This window comes from Sapajus apella, unplaced genomic scaffold, assembly GCF_009761245.1.
Source record: "Sapajus apella isolate SASKATOON/1434 unplaced genomic scaffold, GSC_monkey_1.0 scaffold48, whole genome shotgun sequence".
Lineage (NCBI taxonomy): Eukaryota > Metazoa > Chordata > Mammalia > Primates > Cebidae > Sapajus > Sapajus apella.
The window spans coordinates 9559256-9582895 of record NW_022436988.1 but is presented as its reverse complement, the minus strand read 5'-3'; the positions used below and the strand labels follow the sequence as shown (position 1 = coordinate 9582895).

At 52.8% G+C, this 23640-nt stretch overlaps 1 protein-coding gene and 1 long non-coding RNA gene across 4 annotated transcripts in view; both read right to left on the bottom strand.

The window, feature by feature from the left end:
• Positions 1–13400, bottom strand: part of LOC116525724 — a 19108-nt gene extending 5708 nt beyond the window's left edge. Inside the window, exon 1 of the long non-coding RNA XR_004257791.1 lies at positions 13353–13400. This is a non-coding gene — a long non-coding RNA (uncharacterized LOC116525724). The remainder of the gene's footprint in view (positions 1–13352) is intronic.
• The window catches only part of CDC42EP4 (CDC42 effector protein 4), a 27355-nt gene extending 3715 nt beyond the window's left edge, over positions 1–23640 (bottom strand). The window contains exon 1 of one of the 3 annotated variants that reach the window (XM_032241843.1): positions 23373–23640. The gene's annotated coding sequence lies outside the window, so the exon portion shown is untranslated. Of the gene's footprint in view, positions 1–5416; positions 6192–22350; positions 22944–23372 lie in introns of those variants that run through there. The other 2 variants (XM_032241845.1, XM_032241846.1) reach the window with 2 other exon arrangements.

Below are 23640 nucleotides of genomic sequence, written 5' to 3'. Positions count from 1 at the left end.
CCCACCACGATCTGAAGACTGACTCTTAGGTGATTCACCAGAAATCCAAAGAACAGCAGAGGTAGAGTCCAGGAGCCTGGAGGCACCACTTTCACAGCTCCTGGCAAGGGCCAAGATGAAGTTCAGTATTGGGTCCAAACCAGCCCCTCTCTCACCCAGAGAGACTTGTCCCAACTACTGAGCCCAGCAGAGCTGGGCAGGGTAGAGGGAGATGGGCGTAGGGATTTAACAAAGTATGGTGGGTGAGAGGTGATGCTTGGACACCAGGTACCTGCCTCCCTCCCAACCAGCCAGCAGCACAGTTCTGAGAGGTGCCCCCAGTCCAGACCCACCCTTCCCACTGCAAAATTCAGATGGTGGGTGCTTCCTCCGCATGCCTGCTGCTGCCCCACGTGAGCCCACCACACCCCATGTGGCCCCTGACCTCAGCCTAATGTATCCCTGTCTGTCTCTCTCCTGTCCTTGGCTAAAACAAAACCTATCCACACGACGCCCTACCCAGTGCAGACCCTGTGATCCAATGATTAGTCCCCACCTCGCTCCTCAGTGTCTCTTACTTTTGTCCCCTGAGCTGTACTAGACACAAACAGTTCCTTGATGCAACCCCTGTGACACCCAGCATCCTTCAGTGCTCAGCTGGGACACATCACTGCTCCCAGGAATGATGGGACACTTCAGCTAGGGTGTGTCTTCCCTACCACCTGCCCCCCACAGCACTTCAGATGTCCTGTCTCCCAGCAGGCACCGGCTACGTTCTTCTACCCCTGCTGTCTGGACTATCATCTGCCCGCTGCAGTGCGAACTTCCAGAGTTTTAACGGGTCTGTTCACCACCGAGTCCGGTCCGGCAGGGTGTGCCACACGGTCGGCCTTCGAGCACCCACTGCAAGTCCAGCACCTCCCTCCTCTCCTCTCCTGCCCACAGCCTGCCTCCAGGGCTCCTGGTCTGACCTCTCTGCGTCCTCACCCCCATCCACTTCCCTGTTCTCTCAAGCCTCGGCTGCCGGATCTAATGGCTTCTCCCACCAGCAATGTGTCCCCTCCCAATGCCCACACAACACCGCTTGTCATTCCAACAAAGTTCGCTCGGGCTGGGGCTGGGGGGAGCCAGGCACCTGGCCGACTTGCCACAGTGACGTGGGTGAGGACGGGCACAATGCCTGGAGATGACGCTCTGCTCTTGGTCACAGGTCAGCCCTCCCTCCTCCCCACCCTTAGGAAAGTGACCTTCCCCTAACTCTAACCTGATAGTCCTGGGACCCACCCTCCTGCCCTATCTCAGCCTCTAAACAATTAGACATTGAACCGCTAGATCAAGGGTCGACAAACACTTTTTGCAAAGGGCCAGACAGCAAATATTCTCGCTTTGTGGCTGATAGGGTTTTTGTCCCAGCTACTCAACTCTGCCTTCTTAGTATAAAAGCAGCCGCTGGCCAGGCACGGGGTGGGGGTGGGGGGTCACAACTGTAATCCCAGCACTTTGGGCAGCTAAGGCAGGAGGATCAGTTGAGTCCAGGAGTTGCAGACCAGCCTGGGCAACACAGTGAGACTCTATCTCTACACAACATTTAAAAAAGAAAAGAGAGGCCGGGTGCGGTGGCTCAAGCCTGTAATCCCAGCACTTTGGGAGGCCGAGGCGGGTGGATCACGAGGTCAAGAGATCGAGACCATCCTGGTCAACATGGTGAAACCCCGTCTCTACTAAAAATACAAAAAATTAGCTGGGCATGGTGGCGTGTGCCTGTAATCCCAGCTACTCAGGAGGCTGAGGCAGGAGAATTGCCTGAACCCAGGAGGCGGAGGTTGCGGTGAGCCGAGATCACGCCATTGCACTCCAGCCTGGGTAACGAGTGAAACTCCGTCTCAAAAAAAAAAAAAAAAAAAAAAAAAAAGAAAGTAGCCATAGCAACATGTAAACAAGTAGGTATGGCTATGTTCCAATGACATTTTATTTACAGAGAACTGCTGGGTTGGTGAGCACATACAGGCCCCGGGAAGGAGGCGTCCCCCTGCTCCCCAGCCCCAACACCTGACCCCACGCCTCCTCATGCAGTTCTTCCATTTGGCTATTCCAGAGTTTTATCCATTGTAATAAACCAATAAAAGAAGAAAAAAAGAACACCAAAAAGCCACATATTTATTTATAAAAAGCAAATGCAGGCTGGGTTTGGCTCATGGACTGTAATTTGCTGACCCCTGAATATCATATATGACCCTCTTGGTCAGCCATGGGCTCCTAGGTAAAACTCTGGGGAAAACAGGGAGGGAGGGAGGGAGGGAGAGAGGAAAGGAAGGAAGGGAAGAAGGAAGGGAGGAAGGGAGAAAGGGAGGAAAGGAAAGACGGAGGGAAAAGGGGAGGGAAAGGAAGGTGAAAGAAAGAGAAGGCCGGGCGCGGTGGCTCACGCCTGTAATCCCAGCACTTTGGGAGGCTGAGGTGGGCGGATCACAAAGTCAAGAGATCAGGACCATCCTGGCCAACATGGTGAAACCCCATCTCTACTAAAAACACAAAAATTAGCTGGGCATGGTGGCGTGCGCCTGTAGTCCCAGCTACTCAGGAGGCTGAGGTAGGAGAATTGCTTGAACCTGGGAAGGTGGAGGCTGCAGTGAGCCGAGATCGTGCCATTGCACTCCAGCCTGGCGCCTGGCAACACAGCGAGACTGTCTCAAAAAAATAAAAAAGAAAGAAAGAGGAAGGCCGGGCGCAGTGGCTCACGCCTGTAATCCCAGCACTTTGGGAGGCCGAGGTGGGTGGATCACGAGGTCAAGAGATCAAGACCATCCTGGTCAACACGGTGAAACCCCGTCTCTACTAAAAATACAAAAAATTAGCTGGGCATGGTGGTGCGTGCCTGTAATCCCAGCTACTCAGGAGGCTGAGGCAGGAGAATTGCCTGAACCCAGCAGGCGGAGGTTGCGGTGAGCCGAGATCGCACCATTGCACTCCAGCCTGGGTAACAAGAGCGAAACTCCGTCTCAAAAAAAGAAAGAGGAAAAGAAAAGAAAAATAAAGAGAAGGTAGGGTCTACCTTAGTCATGCTGAGCATAGAAAGAAATAAGGCCAGGCTTCAAACGAACTTTCAGTCCTGGCAAATCCTTCAGGCTTCTACTGTACCAGTCAGGAAGAGAGAGAACCCCATCTTCCACCTGCCTGCACCCCAGCTCCTGGCTCTACGCACGGCATCCAGGAATCTCAAAGAACTGGAGGGGATATTCAGTGCTGCCCTTTCACTTTATGGATGAGGAAACAGGTTTATTGAAGAGAAGTGACTTATCCAGGCTTTTAGCCCAGAGGAACAGAGCTGAGCTAGAAGCTGGATCTTTGAGCCCAGGGCTCCCCTCACCCCGCTCCAGGCCCTTCTCCAGCTCTGGTGGCAGCGTTGCTGGTCAGTGACCCCCGGCCACTGAGTGCTCCTCCCCACTGCTGGGTGGCAAGGTGCAGAGACGGGGGGACCCAACTGCTGCTTCAGGAAGGTTCTTGTGTCATCCTAGAGCAGATTCCACACTGTTGATATTTGGGCCAGGTAATTTCTCATCGGGACTGCCCCGTGCACTGCTGGGTGTTAAGCGGTGTCCCTGGTCTCTTACACAGTAGATGCCAGTGGTATCCCTCCCCGACTCACAACAAGCAATGCTGTCTCAAGACATTGCCCAATGTTCCCCAGGAGGCAAAACTGCCCCAGTTGAGAAACAGCAGCCTTGAGTGAGAACACACAGGTGAAAACAGGGCAGGTGTGCTCACCAGGTAAACAACAAAGACAGGGAAGCAGGGAGGGGGCGTGGATGGTCAGAACCAGGTGGGAACACGGTAGCGCAAGCCTCTAGAGCTGTGTAAAGGTTTCAACACGACAGCCAGAATCCCCAGACCCTGTGAGTGATGTCAGGCCCTGTGATTTCGTGATCTTATGTGCTCATTAGAGAGGAAAGAAAAAAAAAAAAAAAAAAAAACCACAGACTCGGCTTCCCAGGACGCACCACAGAAGCTTCAGGTCACTGTGGCTGCCCAGAGGCAACAAATATCCTGGCCACAACGGCTACAGGGGTGGGCGGCTCCCCGCATCCTGTTAGCCACAGCCCCCACCACATCCTTGCAGGTGGAACTATAGAGGTAGGTCGGAGGGGACAGCAGGGAAACTCAGCTGAAATTACAGCCATCCTGGGCTAGCCCTGGGATCTCCAGGATCTTGTTCAACCCCACACCCCAGAAAGACAGGGATAGGCATATCCAGTGCTGCCTGTTGCCATGGTCTCACTCGCTGAGGGGGTGGGAACAAGACTTTGTGGCTTGTGGAAAGCCATCTTCAATACTTGGCAAGGGGCCGGGCGCAGTGGCTCACGCCTGTAATCCCAGCGCTTTGGGAGGCCAAGGCAGGTGGATCACAAGGTCAGGAGTTCAAGACCAGCCTGGTCAAGATGGTGAAACCCCGTCTCTACTAAAAATACAAAAATTAGCCAGGCATGGTGGCAGATGCCTGTAATTCCAGCTACTCAGGAGGCTGAGGCAGGAGAATCGCTTGAACCCGGGAGGCGGAGGTTGCAGTCAGCTGAGATTGCGCCACTGCACTCCAGCCTGGGTGACAGAGGGAGACTCTGTCTCAATAGAAAAAAAGAAGAAAAAAAAAAAAACTGCCCAGCAAGGAAGGGTCCTGAGAGAGTTGGGGCCTAGAGGGAGTCACACGTCTGTCCCACTGCCCCAGCGAGGAGGGCTGCAGTGCCTGTAGTCTGAGGTGGGTACAAGGCTGGGATCTCTGGAGCTCAGACTAGACAGGCCACGCAGCAGGACTGAGGGCCAGCAAGAGCTTGCTTTCACCGGCCATGAGTGATTTGGAGTCACTCGTCCAGGTGAGGAGCTGGAACACGGAGTTTTAGAACAAGCAGGCAGTGGGGGTCCTTGCTCCCACCAGAGGCCTGGGCCGGTCCTGGGGGCAGCTGTGGTTTGGGAGGGCAGAGGGTGTTCCTTGTGCCTCTGGGAGGGGTGTTCAGAAGCACCGTGACTCAGCGCTGGGGAAGTGGCTAAAACAGGCTGCCCAATGAGGGGCAGGCACTTCCCATAGCCTGCTCAGGCGGGACACCCCACCCCACCCCGGAAACCACATCCAACTTTCTGGGCAGGGCGAGGGAAAATGGGTCCCAGCTCACAGCCCTTCCCAGCTCTCCCGAACCTCTGGAGGAACGGATTCCTCCACCTTCAGCCCACTGACCACAGAACTTTCCTTTAAGGCGGGAGCAAGGAGCCCTCCCTGTAAGGCCAGGCCCCTGCTTGGGTCTACACTAACCACACCATTAGTTCAGCCCTGTTCCTGGCACTACAGAAAATGACCCTTGCCTGGACCCTTCGCCCATCCTCCCTGGCCCTCCCAGCTTGGCCAGCCCAGCAGTTCCAGGGCAGAAGGACACATGGAACCAACATTTCTTACCCTAAGTGCCCAGGCAGTGGCTGTCCCTGGCAGCTCGGCTTGAGGCAGGAGTCAGACCTGGGCTCTCACTGGGCATCGAGGCCGGCCTCACTCTCTGTGACTCTCTCAAGCTGCCCTGTGGTTCACCCCAGTGTACAGGGTACACAACATGCCTCTACGCCCACCACCGCCGCCTCCGCCACTGTGGCTGGGCAGCATGCCCTCTACAAGGCCTTCCCCTAGCTGTTCTAAGCAACCACCCGATGCCAGGTCCAGGCAATGTGGCCAGAGAGCAGAGGGCTTTTAGTGCATGATGACTTTAGTTGTGACTTGGATCGGCTACAAGAGGCTTCATTCCTTCACTCATCATCTGTTCACTCCAAGACTTCCTGCAGACCCACCAATATTCACAAACTCTTCTAGGCCCTGGAGACAGAGCAGTGAAAATCGCACGCTGTTTTCCCGGGCACACGTGTAGCGTTGGGGGTGCTGAATGGAGGTGTAAAACTATAAATAAAACGGTATCTCATATTGCTCCGCATAACAAGGAAAATGGGGCGAGGTGGGTGAATGTGGGAGTCAGGGGGTCTGGGGGAGGCCCCTCTGAGGAAGGAGCATCATGAGCTGAGAAATGAATGATGAGAAAGAACCAGCCAGCTCAGAAGCAACCCAGGTACAGGAAACAGCACACAAATGCCTGGGTGTAGGAACAAGCTTGCAGCATTAATGGAATAGAATAAAAACCCACACAGCCAGGGCTCAGGTTACACAGAGCCCTCCCTGTCAGGCCACATAAAGAGTTTTGCTTTAGTTTTAATTTTTTTGTTTTGAGATGGAGTCTTGCTCTGTCGCCCAGGCTGGAGTGCAGTGGCTCGATCTCAGCTCACTGCAACCTCCGCCTCCTGGGTTCAAGCGATTCTCCTGCCTCAGCCTCCCGAGTGGCTGGAACCACCTGCTATCATGCCTGGTGAATTTTTTATTTTTAGTAGAGATGGGATTTCACCATGTTGGCCAGGCTGGTCTCAAACTCCTGACCTTAGGGGATCTGCCTGCCTCAGCCTCCCAAAGAGCTGGGATTACAAGTGTGAGCCACCACACCCTGTCATAATTTTTTAAAAAAATTTTGAGGCAGAGACTTCCTCTGTCACCCAAGCTGGAGTGTAGTGGCTCAATCTCAGCTCGCTATGACCTCTGTCTTCTGGGTTCAAGCCATTCTCATGCCTCGGCCTCCTGAATAGTTGGAATTACAGGTGTGCACCCCCATGCCCGGCAACTTTTGTATTTTTTTTTTTTTTTTAAGATGGAGTCTTGCTCCACTGCCCAGGCTGGAGTGTAACGGTGCCATCTCGGCTCACTGCAACCTCCGCCTCCAGGTTCACGCGATTCTCCCACCTCGGCCTCCCAATTAGCTGGAATTACAGACACCCGTCATCATGCCTGGTTAATTTTTGTATTTTTAGTAGAGACAGGGTTTCACCATGTTGGCCAGGCTGGTCTTGAACTCCTGACCTCAGGTGATCTGCCTGCCTCAGCCTCCCAAAGTGCTGGGATTACAGATGTGAGCTACCGCTCCCAGCCGACTTTTTTATTTTTATTAGAGACAGGGTTTCATCATGTCGGCCAGGCTGGTCTCGAACTCCTGGCCTCAAGCAATCCGCCTGCCTTGGCCTCCCAAAGTGCTGGCATTACAGGGGTGAGCCACTGCACCCAGCCCTGGTGAGGAGTGTGGAGGTCACTCTAGGGGCACAAGGAAACCAGTGGCTGTATGTAAGCAGGCGGGTGATTCAGTCTGTATTTGGAAACTCCTGGAGATCCCGGCGTTGGAGGAATGAAGGAGGGGAGATGGAATTCAGTCAGGAGGCTGTTGCAGAAATGCAGGTCAAAGAGGATGGAGGCCAGGATGTGGGTTTGAAGGAGGAGGACACAGTGGGAGATATTTAGGCCACGTTTTGGAGGTAGAGACACTGGGAATTGCTGAGAGCCCAGACGGTGGGGGCGGGGGGGGGTGCAGAAAAGACAGGATTGAATGGGACTCCAGGCCTTCCAGGGGCAGCCTCGGCCGTGGGCATTCCTCCCAGGTTTTGCCTGGTGGGCATGGCCCCTTCTCACAGGAGGGGCTGACAGCCTACCCTATCCCTAGGCAGAACTTCATTTTGCTGAAACACAGGAGGCATTCTGCTACACAAGCCCTGTCAGATGGAATGACACCCTGGAGGGGGTTGTGCAAGAGGCTCAGTGGGACATGGGCCACAACTCGCAGAGGTGAGGGGCTCTGGTTTTTGTCACCAGAGAAAAATCTAGTACTTTCTGGAACACTCGCCAGCCTTATCCTGCAAAGTCAGGAAAGCCCAGGGAAGGCGGAAGACTGTTTCATTCAAACTGTGGCAGGGCTGAGGGCAGCTGAGTGAATGGGAGAGAACTGTGACTGCTTTGACACACATGGTTACATGTTCTAGGCAGGACTTCAATGCCCGCTGTGTTGTGGCTTTAGCTGACTTTAGTACTCTTGGGGATCTTTTAGCTCCTTCACATGTCCTGACCAAAAGCCCTTATATCTGGAAGTGTGCTGTGTGAGCAAGGAGGTTAAAGCTCACTGCCCTCATATTGTGAGCCTGAGTAGTGACAGTCAAAAAACAAAAAGTGGCCAGGCGTGGCAGCTCAGACCTGTAATACCAGCACTTTGGGAGGCCAGGCGGGCGGATCACCTGAGGTCAGGAGTTTGAGACCAGCCTGGCCAACCTGGTGAAACCCCGTCTCTACTAAAAATACAAAAATTACCCAGGCGTGCTGGTGGGTGCCTGTAATCCCAGTTACTCAGGAGGCTGAGGCAGGAGAATCGCTTGAACCTGGGAAGCGGAGGTTACGGTAAGCTGAGATTGCACCACTGCACTCCAGCCTGGGCAACAGAGTGAGACTACCTCAAAAAACAAAACAAAACAAAAAAACCAAACGCAGGATGGGAACATGCAATGTCACCATCGTGACTCCTGTGCCATTTATGTATCTGTGTCAAATACTTCCTTAAAATAGCTGGGTGTGGTGGGATCACACTTTCAAAGATGGAAAGACCAAATTAAGGGACTTGCCCCAGGTCACAGATTGGAGCCAGGGTTTAATTCCCACCCCAGGGCTCCATCCACTTAAATAGCCATGCACTATCAAAAGTGTGGGACATCCATCACAGGACAAACACTGGATATGTCATCTGTGTGTGACGTGTATGTATCTTCCACACACACATTTTTATAGGTTATATTCATGTCTATTGCCGTTCCATGTATTAAGTTTTAGTTTACACACACACACACACACACACACACACAAGTTGGTGTAGTCTTTCTAAATCCAAGTGGCTTTTTTTTTTTTTTTGTTCTTGTTGCCCAGGCTGGAATGCAGTGGTGCAATCTTGGCTCACTGCAGCCTCCATCTCCCGGATTCAAGGGATTCTCCTGCCTTAGCCTCCAAAGAAGCTGGAATTACAGGTGTGCACCACAACAGCTGGCTAATTTTTGTATTTTTAATAGAGATGGGGTTTCCCCATTGGCCAGGCTGGTCTTGAACTCCTGACCTCAAGCAATCTGCCCACCTGGGCCACCCAAAGTGTTGGGATTACAGGTATGAGCCACTGCACCTGGCCTTATCCTTTAAAAAAAAAAAAAAAAAAAAAGGTTTCCTTTAATGAGTTAACATAGTTTCAATGAAAAAATTTTTTAAAAACCCCAAAGCATCAAAGGTTTAAAGAAAAGGCATTCATTTCAAAACCAACTTAAGACTTTCTAGTTTTCTGGGATCGGCAGCTACATCCCAGCACAAGATGCCAACGGCACGGAGGGAGGACGGGTCTCCATCCACACTCTGCCTCTCGTGTCTGAAAATCTCCCACTGATATCTGTTGTCTCTCTGCCTCCCTCAAAATCACCCACAAGCCAGGCATGTTTAATAGGTCGTTGTAGTATTCTAAGTTGTCTGGGAGGAGGAAGCAGGCAACCTTTAACAACCTGATGTCAGGGGACATGGGGAGATCGGGACCCTCTCAAAGAACACAACTCACTCTCCAACAGCTGCTTCCTGATGCTTAAGCTTCCCCAGCTGAGCAGGAGATGGGTGATGAGCATCACTCCCACCCCACCGGAGGTCGGCCTGTTTCCAGTGACACTGAAGCTCCGAGCTGGAGGCCAGCCTCCCACACAACAGTGAGATCCTCTCAGAGATATCCTGCACAGGTGAAGGTTTTACTTCTACAGCCCCATCTTGGCTAGGCTGTCACTGCAAGGGAGCAGAGAAGACAAGAAGGGGTCACACGAGGGCAACCAGCATCCAGGGGCTCCAGCGACCGCTGGCTTGGCAGCCGACGGCCGACTGCCAAGCTGTGTGTAGAATTAGATCATCCCTGGCGTTAGATCTCTAATGGGGAAGGCACTAAAGAGAGTCTTAGCTCCAAGAGTCAGAGAAACACGCTCCGCGGTCCCCTCCTACCATCCCTCCAGTGTACCTCCTCACTCAACAGCTCTCATTCACCGCGATCCGCTGCGTGCCAAGCATTGTACTGAGGACAACATAAATTTATGCCCTTGAACCTCAAAGCAACCTGGCAAGGAGGCTGCCATGATTGCCCCTATTTTAAAGAAAGGGAAACAGAAGCTTAGATGGAGTGAATTATTTTACCCACTCTCACATCTCACTGCCTTTTTTTTTTTTTTTTGAGACATGGCATGGCTCTGTCACCCAGGCCGGAGTGTAGGGGTCCTATCATGGCTCACGGCAGTTTCAACTTTCTGAGCTCAAGGGATCCTCCCCAGCCTCAATCTCCCAAGTAGCTGGGGTCACAGGTGGGCACTACCATGCCTGGCTTATTAAATATATATATTTTGTAGAGATGGCATCTTGCTATGTTGCCCAGGATGCTCTAGAACTCCTAATTTCAAGTGGTCTTTCTGCTTCAGCCTCCCAAAGCGTGGGATCACAAACATGAACCATTGCACCCCACACCCAGCCTCTCACAACTTTTAAGTGGTGATTTGAGCCCATTTCTGGCAGGGCTTGGAGCATGTGATTTTCCATGAGGTGATGCTGCCTGGCCTATGCAGGGTCTGCAGCTGAGGATGTGCACGTGGAGAGGTGGGGTAGGGTGGGTCTGGGAGCCGGCTAACCTAAGACTCTTGGAGTTAAGACTCCCATTAAAGCTGTATCCTCAGGCATGGCTGTATTTGAAGCCTCCTCAAAGGAGATTTCCCTTACCCAGGAACTCCCCATGTTCTGGTTTTCTGGGAGGCGAGGGGTAGGGAGGACCCCGAAGCCAGGACTCTGCCGGCATAGTCAGGAGTAGATCAGCGCTAGGCCTATGTCTCAAAAAGGCCTCACACGCTTCTAGTGTGTTCGTGTCTGCTCTGTCCAAACCCCATCTGGTATTCCTTGGTTATTCCAGCTCCCAAGAAGAAAGACCAGAACCTGCACCCAACACCGTTTGCCCTAACCTCACTGCCTGCATGCCAATCCATGCCAGGCTCCTCGATGGAAAGGTGCCACTGCACAGCCACCCTGGGGCACATCCCATTTCCCGGACATCCTCTACTTTGGTGGCCCCTTCTTGAAAGAAGAGAAAGTGGCAAGGTCCCAGATTTCATGAAGTGTCCCCCCCCCACCCCCTGCCACCTCCAAGCTATAAGACAGTGCCCATTCTCCAGGTATCCCTACTGGGCGTGAGGCAGGGAGGGAAGAGTCTAATGGGAAGCGGGGGTGAATCAGGGAGAGCAGGGTTCACAGAGTGACCAGGACAAGGAGGAAAGCAATCATGCACACTAGGACCTCCCAGCTATTTCCACTCTCTGCCATCTCCCTATGGGTTAACAATAATTGACCCTCCACTGTCCACTAGCCACATGTGGCTTTTTGAGCACTTGAAATGTGGCCAGTGTGGAATAATAAACACTGGAGATTCGGAGGGTGGGAGCCCGGTGAGGGATGGGAAGTTACTTAATGGGTGGAATGTAAATGGTTGGGTGAAGGTTACACTAGGAACCCAGACTTCACACTAGACAATATATCCGTGTAACAAAACTATACTTGTACTCCGTATATTGATACAAATAAAAATAAATACAGAAAAATAAAAAATAGGCCGGGCAAGGTGGCTCACGCTTGTAATTCCAGCGCTTTGGGAGGCTGAGGCAGGCAGATCACCTGAGGTCAGGAGTTCGAGACCAGCCTGGCCAACATGGTGAAATGCTATTTCGAATAAAAATATAAAGCTAGCCAGACACAGTGGTGTGCGCCTGTGGACCCAGCTACTCGGGAGGCTGAGACACAAGAAGTGCTCGAATCCGGGAGGTGGCGGCTGCAGTGAGCCAAGATTGCACCATTGTACTCCAGCCTGGGCAAAAAAAGAGCAAAACTCTGTTTCAAAAAAATAAAAAATAAATTAACAATAAATGTGGCAAGTCCAAATGGATATGTGCTCAAGTGGAAAATACACACTGGACTTTTAAGATTTAATATAAAAAAGAGGATGCATAAAATATCTCATATTTTTGTACTGATAATGTGTTAAAATGATAATATTTTGAGTACAGTGAGTCAAATAAAATGTACCATCTATTTCCTCTTGTTAAAATGTAACTATTAAAATATAAATTATGTATGGCACTTGCCTACGACCTCTATCGGAGAGTGATAATTTAGACACTTTCCCCCTTAGTACACAAACAGCATGTTCCCTTGTAGATGGATAAATAAAGCCAACTATTGTTCACAGCTGGGTCAAAATATTTACATGGTAATAAATTAGGCTACATTGTTTTAAATTAAGTCTTAATATCTGATTTTTACATCCAGTCAGGCACTGCACTGCAAGGTTGTTTCCATCTTCAGTTGAAACTCTGTAGGGTCCTTTCAGATAATTATGCATATCCTTAACTACTTCCAGATGATACATTCTTGGGAGTCTGTCCCCCCCAGGCTGGAATGCAGTGGTGTGAGCTTAGCTCACTGCAACCTTTCACTCTCGGGTTCAAGTGATTCTTGTGCCTCAGCCTCCCGAGTAGCAGGGACTATAGGCACGCGCCATCACGTCCAGCTAATTTTTTTTGATACTGAGTCTCACTGTATTGCCCAGGCTGGAGTGCAATGGCGTGATCTCAGCTCACTGCAACCTCTGGCTCCCAGGTTCAAGCAATTCTTGTGCCTCAGACTCCAGGCATGAGCCACCACAACCAGCTAATTTTTGTATTTTTAGTGGAGACGGGGTTTCACCATGTTGGCCAGGCTGGTCTCGAACTCCTGACCTCAGGTGATCCACCTGCCTCAGTCTCCCAAAGTGCTGGGATTACAGGTGTGAGCTGCTGCACCCAGCCAGGAAGCTACGTTTTTTTACCCCCCAATATATTTAATGGCCACTCCACCAAGCTTATATTGTCTTACATTCTCTAATCCACTATATGATTGAATCATTTGGGCTTTGCAAGTGGATAAGCTCATCATCTGCAACTAATAATAATTTTGCCTCCTCCATTCCTCATTATCTTTTTTTTCTTTTTGCTACACTGCCAATACAATGTTGAATAATACCACTGACATGAAACATCTCTGTTTCTGGCATTTACAGTGATATCCTAAACCTCGGGCATCTAATCCAGCAGCCATAAGCCACATAAGGGTACTGAGTACTTAACATGTGGTTAGTGTGACTAAGAAACTAAATTTTTAATTTAATTTTTTTGAGACAGGGTCTCACTCTGTTAACTAGGCTGGAGTACAGTGGCATGTTCACAGTTTACTGTAGCCTTAACCTCCTAGGCTCAAGTGATCCTCCCACCTCAGCTCAAGAGTAGCTGGGACTACAGGTGTGCACCACTGTGTCTCACTATTCTTTTTTTTTTTTTTTTTAAGAGATGACGGTCTCACTGTGTTGCCCAGGTGAGTCTTAAAATTCCTGGCCTCAGCTGGGCATGGTGGCTCACACCTGTAATCCCAGCACTTTGGGAGGCTGAGGCAGGTGGATCACCTGAGGTCAGGAGTTTGAGACCAGCCTGGCCAACATGGTGAAACCCCGTGTCTACTTAAAAAAAAAATTAGCCGGGTATGATGACAGGCACCTATAATCCCAGCTACTCAGGAGGCTGATGCAGGAGAATCACTTGAACCCCGGAAGCTGAGGTTGTGGTGGGCCGAGATTGCACCACTGCCTTCCAGCCTGGGCGACACAGTGAGTCTCCGTCTCAAAAAATAATAAAAATAAAATAAAATAAAATTCTTGGCCTCAAGTGTAATCCCAAAGAGCTGGAATTACAGATATGAGCCACAACCTGGCCAGAATTTTTTATTTCAATTATTTTACATTTGAAGCTGATAACCGGCTGGGCATGGTGGCTCATGCCTGTAATCCCAGCATTTTGAGAGGCCAAGGAGGATGGATCACTTGAGGTCAGGGGTTCGAGACCAGCCTGTTCAACATGGTGAAACCCTATCTCTACTAAAAATACAAAAATTAGCTGGGCATAGTGACACATGCCTATAATCCCAGCTACTGGCGATGCTGAGGCTGGAGAATCACTTAAACCTGGGAGGCGGAGGTTGCAGTGAGCAGAGATCGTACCATTGCACTCCAGCCTGGGCCTGCATGACAGAGTGAGCTCTGTCTGAAAAAACAAACAAGCAACTGATAATTGACTCAGTTACTGGAAAACTTAAATATGTTTGGAACAACCAGAGTATGTGAATCTACATTTTCAACTGTAAATTTTATAAAATTCCAGTATTGATCTAGTATTTATGAAATTTAGCATCCAAGCTGACACATGCTACAGGTATAAAATACACACTGGATTTGGAAGTCTTCCTATAAACAGTAATGGAAAATATCTCATTCATGGTTTTACGATTACATGGACACGAAAATATTTTGGATGTACTAGGTTAAATAAATACAACATATTATTTAAATTAATTTCCCCAGCCAGGCATGGTGGGTCACGCCTGTAATCCCAGCACTTTGGGAGGTCGAGGTGGGCAGATCGCTTGAGCTCAGGAGTTTGAGACCAACCTGGGCAACATGGCGAATCCCTGTCTCTACAAAAAATTAGCTCGGTGTGGTGGCTCTAGCCTGTGGTCCCAGCTACCTGGGAGGCTGAGTTGGGAGGGTCACTTAGGCCCAGGAGGCAGAGGTTACAGTGAGCTGAGATGGTGCCACTGCACTCCAGCCTGGGTGACAGAGTGAGACCCCATCTCAAAAAAAAAAAAAAAAAAAAAAATTTGGCTGGGTGCAATGGCTCATACCTATAATCCCAGCACTTTGGGGTGGATCACCTGAGGTCAGGAGTTGGAGCCCAGCCTTGCCAACATGGTAAAACCCTGTCCCTACTACAAATACAAAAATTAGGCTGGACGTGGTGGCTCACGCCTATAATCCCAGCACTTTGGGAGGTTGAGGCGGGCATATCATGAGGTCAGGAGTTCGAGACAAGCCTGGCCAACAAGGTGAAACCCTGTCTCTACTAAAAATACAAAAAGTAGCTGGGTGTGGTGGTGGGCACCTGTCCCAGCAACGGGAGGCTTAGGCAGGAGAATTGCTTGAACCCAGGAGGCGGAGGTTGCAGTAAGCTGAGACTGAGCCATTGCACTCCAGCCTGGGTGACACAGTAAGACTCTGTCTCAAAACAAACAAACAACAACAGCAAAAAAATCAGATGGGTGTGGTGGTGTGCATCTGTAATCCCAGCTACTCGGGAGGCTGAGACAGGAGAATCACTTGAACCCAGGAGGCGGAGGTTGCAGTGAGCTGAGATCATGCCACTGCACTCCAGACTGGGTAACAGAGTAAGACTTTGTCTCAAAAAAAAAAAAAAAAATTAATTTCCTCTTTCTTTAGTTTTAAAAACATGGCTCCTAGAAAGCATAAAGTTCCATATGTGACTACTGCCACACTCCTACTGACAGCACCATCCTGGGGCTACTCCTACTGATCATCCTGCTCACTGTGATTTGAATCTCACACAAGTATTCACCACCTTAAGGAATTCACGATTCTTAACAGTTTATGGGAAAATGATGCCAATAACTCACTCAGCCAGGCTAAGTTATGGGAAAATACACTATGGCTTAAAATAATTTACCCTTTAATTGCTGGAAGATCTAGCATAAGGAGTCTAGTCTAGTTTAAATGGTGACTCATTATCAAGAACGCTCTGGAGTAACGTCTCCCCATGTGGATCCCAACAGATAGCAAGGCTGTGCACCGAGGAACCCACTCTGGGAAATACTATTCTAGACCCTACCTAGCCTCAGCGGTAGGCCCCTCCCCAGACTCTCTGCAGTAACTATTCCTGGGCCATAGGTCATGGAGGAAATATGAGAACAAAACTTTTGTTCTGTTGAGCTTTCTCCTCTGCACCAGGCATTGTGTTAGATGCTTCATTTTGATTAAACCACCTCTTTTTTCCTTCTTTTTCCTGAGATAGGGTCTCTCTCGCTCTGTCCCTCAGACTAGAGTTCAGTGCAGCGGTGCAGTCATGGCTCACCGTAACCTCAGACTCCTGGGCTCAAGCCATGCTCCTGCCTCTGCTTTGCAAAGTGCTGGGATTACAGGCATGAGCCACCAGAGCCTGCCTTTCTTTAAACTCTGTGGTAATACACAGTCCTGGGCATTTGAAAGACTTTATTTCATGTGTTCTTCCCAGCGATCCCACGGAGTTATCATTACCATCCCTGGCTTGCAGATAAGAGAACTGAGGCTTAGAGGGGCACATGAGTCACCCGAGTCACACAGTTGGTAAGGACAGAGAGAGACAAGAATCCAGATGTGCTGGGCGCTGGGTTTTTTCCACTCCACCATAAGGAACATCAGCAGGGGGAGGGGGAGGGGGTGGATCATAAGCATCCCTGGGGCTCAAGCCTGGGAAAGCTGAAAAAGGCTATGGATGCCTGAGAGCACAGGATATGCAGTTTTGCACACAACAGGTTAACATATCTGTGGTCTGGGCACCTCATTCCCCACTGCTCCAGGGAATGTGTAGATTAATCCTGGGAAATACAGACCACAGCCCAGCACCCCACGTCCACCCAGGGAAGCCCCCTGCTCCTTGTGGGCTGAGAATTGGCCACCCTTTTTGTCTCCTTCATCTTCATTCCTGCACTCACCTCATCCTTAACCTCACCCTCACCCCAGAACCACAGGCTTTGGGCAGGGGGAAGGAGGTTGGCCGGAGGTGAAGGAGAAACCTTTCCTCACCTCCTGGGAATTAGAAACAGCACAGAGAGGGGAATAAAAAGGAGCCAGGACCTGGGAGTGACCGGAAGCGACAATGGAGGAGTCAAGACGATGAGGAGCCAGTGACTCAAGGACATCCGGCAACTTCACTGGATTACAGGGCACTTCCTGGAAATGCGTGCTTCCCACGCCAGCCACCAGCAGAGGGAAGATCTGGGCCAGGCAGGATGGATGCCCGGTGGGGGATCCCACTGCCCCCACACAGGCCAGGCCCTCCTCCTCTGGGAGCAGTGCTACTACTGGACAGCAGGGTGCCTCCCTCCTGCTCGGGGGTCGCAGAAGAAAGAGCTGTGCTTAAGGCCGGGCGCGGTGGCTCAAGCCTGTAATCCCAGCACTTTGGGAGGCCGAGGCGGGTGGATCACGAGGTCAACAGATCGAGACCATCCTGGTCAACATGGTGAAACCCCGTCTCTGCTAAAAATACAAAACATTAGCTGGGCATGGTGGTACGTGCCTGTAATCCCAGCTACTCAGGAGGCTGAGGAAGGAGAATTGCCTGAACCCAGGAGGCGGAGGTTGCGGTGAGCCGAGATCGCGCCACTGCACTCCAGCCTGGGTAACAAGAGCGAAACTCCATCTCAAAAAAAAAAAAAAAAAAAAAAGAAAGAGCTGTGCTTGAAATCAGATCTGCCAGGCCTTGTGTGGTTTCACTTTGCCTCTCCTAAGAGTGCTTGGCTGAGAAGTGGGAATTTCAAGGACACCTGGGGGTCTCCAGAGGGAGACTGGCAGATCTAAACTCCTTCGAGAGCAGGCAGGCAAACCTTGCATCTTGGCCCTGCTGGAGCTCAGGGACAAAGACCCCACTCCCTGGGTCACAAGCTGGCCTGCCATGTGGGGCAAGTTATTTGTGTCTCACTTTCCCTATTATCTCTCAGAGAAATTGGTAACATTATGTGCCTCCCAAGTGCTGCGCTAGGGGTGAGCACTATTCCACATGTGCTATAAAGATGATGCTGTCACACCCAGTGACACTCTAGCCACTGTCACTTCCCAAACTTCATAGAGAACACCCACCAGAGGCCACCTAAATCAAAAGTCTGCAATGTAAGATAAGGGCTGAGATAATGAGTTGACCCTTTCCAAAGTGCTGGAGTTCCCAGGATTATCTGATGCAGCGGAAGGGACCTCCAAGCTGCTGAAGCCCAGGAAGAGATTCTGCCCTCCCTCTGTGGTCTCCGCCAGGAGTGGGGGCAGGAAACCCTCGGATCTGGTTTCTTTCCTGATCTGAGTTCCCTCATGGCGTCACCTTTTAACCTTTAATGATGCCAGAGGGAGGAGTCTGGCTTCTCTCAGACAAGATGGTGAGGTGGAAGTGGGAAAAAAGAGAAGCTCCTCCATTCCTCCCTAGGATAAGGGTAAAAGATAACTCAGGAATTTGCAGGACCCTGGGTGCTACTAGCAACAAATAATGCGCAGGCCAGGCGCCAAAAATGTCTCACGGCTCATGCCTGAAATCTCAGCACACTGGGAGGCAGAGGCAGAGGGCGGGAGGATCACCTGAGCCCAGGAGCTTGAGACCAGCCGGGGCAGCATAGTGAGACCCCATCTCTTAAAAAAAATTTAAAAAATATCCAGGCATGGTGGCAAATGTCTGTAGTCTCAGTTACTCAAGGCTGAGGTGGGAGGATCTCTTGAGCCCAGGAGTTTGAGGCTGCAGTGAGCTGTGATCACGCCCCTGCACCCCAGCCTGGGAAACAGAGCAAAACCCTGTCTCAAAACAAAAAATAATGCACAAAACTTCAACATGATCAATCCCCAATAAAATATAACCTGATCCTTTGGACCTAACCAGGTTCTCCTTAGAGGTATCCACAAAGCATACTATAAGCCCCTACGTGCTTTTTTTTTTTTTTTTTTTTTTTGAGACGGAGTTTCGCTCTTGTTGCCCAGGCTGGAGTGCAATGGCGCGATCTCGGCTCACCGCAACCTCCGCCTCCTGGGTTCAGGCAATTCTCCTGCCTCAGCCTCCCGAGTAGCCGGGATTACAGGCACGAGCCACCATGCCCAGCTAATTTTTTGTATTTTTAGTAGAGACAGGGTTTCACCATGTTGACCAGGATGGTCTCGATCTCTTGACCTCGTGATCCACCCGCCTCGGCCTCCCAAAGTGCTGGGATTACACCGCGCCCGGCTCCCCTAGGTGCTTTTTAGGCTCTCTTGAGCTGTCTACTTCTTGTACCATTTGACAAAGCCTTAAACCCAGTTCCAGGATGGTGTGGGGAACAGTTCCCTTTCTGATGCTTCTGGGTCAGAGGCAACAGTCTAAGGAAAGAAGAAGGGTTGCCTGAGTGAGGACCCGAGGTGGAGAGGAAGGGCAGGCAGGGAAGAGCAGCTGGAACACAGAACCTGGCTTTGTTGGCACACTTGGAGAATCAAAGCTGGGATCTCCAGACCAAGCTCAGTAACTGCCGGAACTGCAGGGGCCCAGGCAAAAGGAGAACCTAGAGTCTCACCCTGGGAGGCTGGAGGCTACCCCAGACAACCTCCGCTACAGTGACGGCCAAGGCAGAAGATGGTGGCTGAAGCAGCTCTGACCAAGCATAGACATCCAGGGATCCTTCTTGCCTGACACTGGTTTTTTTCAGATGCCCTCAACTCCATCTTTGAGGTAAACGGGAAACACCAGCTGTGCAGAGCAGTTCCTTATAGGTGGGGTAAGACTATAAGCCTTCATTCACAACCACACCTCAAACTGTGCTCACCTGAGTCCCAAAACAGAGACTCTTCCTCAGCTTGAATGGAGGCTGAGTGGAGATGGCCAGGTGCCCTGTTTCTGGCAAAGGAGGGCTTTGGATGCCAGCATTGCCATCCTGGCATGGAGCCCAGGGCTGCAGGCTGGCAGTGCCTGGGGGAAGACTCCAACGTAACTTAGCTGGAAGGAAGCCCAAGGTTCCTCGAGGAGGCACAGTTTAAACTGGAGCTTCAGGGGCACAGTGAGCGGGAATGTGGGAAACTAATGTCTGAATTTTTCTTTTTCTTCTTTTTTTTTGAGACGGAGTCTCACTCTATCACCCAGGCTGGAGTGCAGTGACGCGATCTCGGCTCACTGCAACCTCTGCTTCCCGGGTTCAAGCAATGCTCATGTCTCAGCTTCCCTAGTAGCTGGGATTATAGGTGCATGCCTCACGCCTGGCTAATTTTTGTATTTTTAGTAGAGATGGGGTTTCACCATGTTGGCCAGGCTGGTCTCAAACTCCTGACCTCAAGTGACTTGGCCTCCCAAAGTGCTGAGATTACAGGCGTGAGCCCCTGTGCCCGGCCCTAATGTCTGAATTTCCTTCCCAACGCAGTGCAAGCAATAAAGGGCTGTGTCCACTGCCACCTGCCAGCACCTTCCAGCACCACCATCCAGTTCCCTGCCCAAAGAGGGCAGGCATGGGCTTCGCCTTCCTGGAGCACCCCAGAAGCACTGGCTGGAAGTGACCTTCAGGACACTCTGCTGGATGACCCCTCAAAGTGTCCCCAGCTCCAGAATTCAGTTCTTTTCCTCATGGTTGAGAAACAGCCTCCAGTACGTAGGTCAGAAGGCCTAAGCAGAGCTCAGGTCAGCTCTGTTTCCAGGGCAAGATTGCTCAACCCTTCTCCCTCCGCCCACAAGCCTTATCTCTGGCATCAATCCAGCTCCCCATTCCTCCAAGGGATGGACTCCTCCCTCTCCCAACAGGGACAAGCTCCTCTGAGTCTGCAGAACCAGAATGAGAACACAGAAGGCTAGACTTATACTGCCACCCAAGCGCAACCCTGGCTGCTCTGGCTTCTGACTTCTTCAACTGGAACCCAATCCAAACGTGGGGGTGGGGTAGGGGAGGGAGAAGGGGAGGGGCCAACATCAAACACCTTTCAGCCACACCTGCGCACAGACGGTCCTGGCCACAGAAATCAGTCACTCCAAAGGGGTGGAAGGGGTTGGAAGCCCTGGGCCACCGCTAACCTGAGACCCTTCTGGAAAAGCTCCGCACTCATAAAGAAAGGTCAGCCAGGTGTGGTGGCTCATACCTCTAAGCCCAGCACTTTGGGAGGCCTAAGTGGGAGAAGATCCTTTGAGATTAGGAGTTCAAGACCAGCCAGGGCAACATGGCAACACCACGCTTCTACAAAAAAATAGCTGGGCGTGGTGGTGGGCGCCAGTAGTCCCAGCTCCTCGGGAGGCTGAAGTGGGAGGATCGCTTGAGCCCAGGAGGTCCAGCCCGCAGTGAGCGTTGACCATGTCACTGCACTGCCACCTGGACAACAGACCAAGACCCTGTCTCAAATAAATACAAATTATTTTAAAAATCAAAAGAATGGTGTGAGATCCCTCTCCCAGGTCAACACTTGCTCCCCTGACCCGGCTTTAAATATGAGACCCCCCTCTTTGCTGGTGACTCCCTGGTCTTCAGTCGTGTGAGGCACTGCCAGGTTCCAGAGGCAGCAGCAGTGGAGACAGGGTACAAGGGGTGGGGCAAGCATTGGTGGGTGGGCAAGATAAGAGGAATCAAAAGAGAGGGAGGTGGAAACCCTAGAAAATGGAAGAATCGCTCAAAGCCGGGGCCTAGTCTGTACAGCAGAGCAGGACAAGCCGCCCTCCATGCTCGGTGACCCTAGGACCTCAGGGAGATTTCGGAGGGGAGGCGCTGTGACTCACCCCAGAACCACCGTCCACATGATCCCAAGGGCCCCCTCCTAGTCCCTACAGGGCACCACCAGGATGCCTGGGAATCCACTTGGGACCTCCCCAGATTCACTGAACCCCCCTTGTGGGAAGCAGCAGCTGTCTTCTAGGAGTGGAGAGGCAAAGTCCAAGTTCAGAGGAGATAAACCACCCCGCTAATCAGTCAGCCACATGGGCAGCTCACACAGGGCAGCTGACAGAGCAGGAACCCGCAAGGTACCCCCACACTCGGCAGGGACCGGCTTCCCAGCAGAGATGGAGCCTCAGGAGATCCTGGTGGACGCCCCGTTATTGCCTCAGGAGCCCTGGGGCTGCCGGGGGTTCTAGGAGAAATCCGAAGCTCAGCAGTCCCTTCCTTTGTGGCCTGTTCTTTGTTCTCTTAAAATTCAGTCCATCCTGCTGGTGGTCCCTCCTCCACCCCAGCCTCAGAAGGAGGCGGGGGCTTCGGGAGTTACTGGAAACCCAGATTGCCAAAGAAGTTGCCTCGCAGGAGGCCCCTGTCACCCGCCCCTCATTGTTTACACTCGCCGGATGGGACCTTTCTCTGGTCCAGATGGCTGCTGGGGTTCGGAGGGGAGAGATTCTCCCTCCGGCACCCGGGCCCCTCCGGGGAGGGCAGGGGGCCTCGCAGCGAAGGGGCTCCCAAAGGACTCTACTGGGATCCAGCTGCTCAGCGACCCGGTCAGACAGCGGGCACCGGGCACCCAGCAAGGGATGCGGGATCTGGTCAGGTTGCAAGGGGTGGGAGTCGTGGAGAGAGAGAAGTTCCAGAGGCAACAAGAAAAGAAAAGGGCGTTGGATTTCCCCTCCATTCTCCCAGGGAGAAAAAGAAAACTTCCAAAGCCCAGGCCGCAGTCACTGGGAAAACACAAGGAACCTGGTTTGAGTTAGCTGAGAGCACCCCTCCCCCCGTCTCTCTCGCTCGCTCGCGCTCACACACACACACACACACACACACGTACTTCAGTCCGCTCCCAGGAAGCCGGCTCAGCCACAGCCCTGGCTCCCGCCCAGCTTTCCAGCCCTCCCGACCCGGGCACTCACCAGCGGCAGGGATCCCCGCGGGCAGGACGGCTCCTGGGGGACGCGCCCGGGGCAGGGGGCAGTTTTGTAACCCCGGCTGGGGGCGCTCCGGGAAGGGGGCGGGGCCGGGGACGGCCGATCTGCGCGCACCCGCCCCAAGCGGGCGATTAAATCATTAACCAGCCGCTCCCGCCTGCGACCCGGCGGAGCGCGCTGAGATCTGGACGCACCGACCCGATGCAAGGCCGTCAGTCACCCCGGCTTCAAAGGGGCCGGCGGCTTGGTTGGGCCTCACCCGGCCGGGAGGCGCCTCGGCCTCGGGGGCTTCCGAGGGAGCGGGCGGGGCTGGAGCCCGGCGTGGGAGGGAAGGCTTCGCGGGGCGGGGGTGGGGGACAGGGGAACGTTTGCTCCTTCGGCCATTCCCTTCCAGGCAGCTCCGTCCATCTCTCTTCCCGGCAGGGTGACCCTGGGCGGCGTGTGCTGTAGTGTGTGTACGAGAGCGAGGTGTGTACACGCCTCCGCCCGAACAGGCGGATAATTCGGTTCTTATTCATGGAGAACTCCGGGCGCACACACGCCCCCTTCGGGGAGACCGCGGGCCGCCAGCCGCCGATGGCTGCGCTCCAGCCCACACCGACACACACCCCATTCCTGGGAGGGGGGCCCTTTAAAACTCGCCTCCAGCGCCCCCAGCGCCCCCAGCGGCGCCCTCGGCCAGGCCAGCGAGTTGCAGCGTGGAGAGAGGAAATCGAGTCCCGGCGACGCCGCGCCCGGCTCCCTGCTACCCCCCCGCCCGCACATCCCGCTCTGCCAGGACACTGGGTGCGCGGCTCCGGGTCCAGGCACCGCGGCGGGCGCGGAAAGAAGCGCGAGCGCCAAGAACTGGGGACTCGGCGCCCTTCTCCCCGCCCCGCGGCCCCGCACCCCCAGCTTCTTCGATCCTCTCCGCCCCACAGGGGGTTCGAGCCCCCGGAGCTGAGCCCACCCAGGCCTCCCGGCGCGAAGGGGGCTGCCACAGCCAGGGGCGCGTGCACGTCGCCTACCTCGGTCCCCGGAGACCAGAGCGCCGGGCCGGGGCGGCTGCGCTGTCCCCTCCGTGGCTCCGCGCGGCGGCGGGGCTGGTGGCCCCTGTCAGCGCCGGCGTTTGTTTCCCTCTGGCTCTCGGGCTTTCGGGGCTGCGAGCAGCCAGGACACTCCCCTTCCAGGCCCCGCCCGCGCCCTCCCCGCGCGCCCCTCCGCGCTGATGTCACGGCGCCGCCGCAGCCAATGGCCGTCGGGAACCTCTGCCCGGCTGCTCGGCCTCCCAGGTTC